This window comes from Micropterus dolomieu, unplaced genomic scaffold, assembly GCF_021292245.1.
Source record: "Micropterus dolomieu isolate WLL.071019.BEF.003 ecotype Adirondacks unplaced genomic scaffold, ASM2129224v1 contig_5855, whole genome shotgun sequence".
Taxonomy (NCBI): Eukaryota; Metazoa; Chordata; class Actinopteri; order Centrarchiformes; family Centrarchidae; genus Micropterus; species Micropterus dolomieu.
This window is the reverse complement of record NW_025734844.1, coordinates 1-868: the sequence shown is the minus strand read 5'-3', so window position 1 is coordinate 868 and position 868 is coordinate 1. Positions and strand designations below refer to the sequence as shown.

The 868-nt window shown below is 55.2% G+C and overlaps 1 pseudogene; it reads left to right on the top strand.

The window, feature by feature from the left end:
• Positions 1-239: 239 nt before the first annotated feature.
• LOC123964874 lies at positions 240-348 on the top strand (annotated as a pseudogene).
• The last annotated feature ends 520 nt before the right edge of the window (positions 349-868 follow it).

Sequence of the window (868 nt, the reverse complement as noted above, 5' to 3'; positions counted from 1 at the left end):
AGTGAGGACCTCCGGCTGAAGGTGGCCTTGTCGCTGTACCCATACCCGGGAACGGGTGCCTATTCCTGTCTGTGGACTGCCAGCGTGAACGGTGTACCGGTTCCTGGATGTTTACCCAGGAATCAGTGCCTGTGGATTCCAAGTGACTCTGGAGCACCTTGGACATTATGGGCAGAATACGTTTTTTGTCAATTAGCCGTAGAACATCTTTTGAAGGGCCGTTTAGGGGCGCCTGAGTGGCTTACGGCCACACCGCTCTGGGAGCGTCCGATCTCGGAAGCTAAGCAGAGCAGGGCCTGGTTAGTACTTGGACGGGTGACCGCCTGGGAATACCCGGTGCTGTAAGCCTTTTTCGCTTCGCCTTCGAAAAACGGCAGAGGGCGCTTCGGTGAAAGGAGATCTTTTGAACGTCTCTTTAGGAAACAGCAGGGGGCGCTTCTGCTGCTTCTTTTTCTCCCTATCCTGTACACAGTGCTGTGTAAATGTTACATCGTGTTTTGAAGGCCCGTCTTGGGTGTGCAAAGGCAGCTTACGGCCATTCCATCCTAGGACTGCCAGATCTCGCCTGATCTCGGAAGCCAGGCTTGGCAGGGCCTGCTTAGGACTTGGACGGGAGAGTGTCTGATCCTGGCTAGGGACTTCCAGGCGGACTGGATCCTTTTCCTGAATGTCCACCCAGGAATGAGCGTCTGTTTGTGAGTGAGGACCTCCCGCTGAAGGTGACCCTGTCGCTTTACCCATACCCGGGAACGGGTGCCTATTCCTGTCTGTGGACTGCCAGCGTGAACGGTGTCCCGGTTCCTGGATGTTTACCCAGGAATCAGTGCCTGTGGATTCCAAGTGACTCTGGAGCACCTTGGACATTATG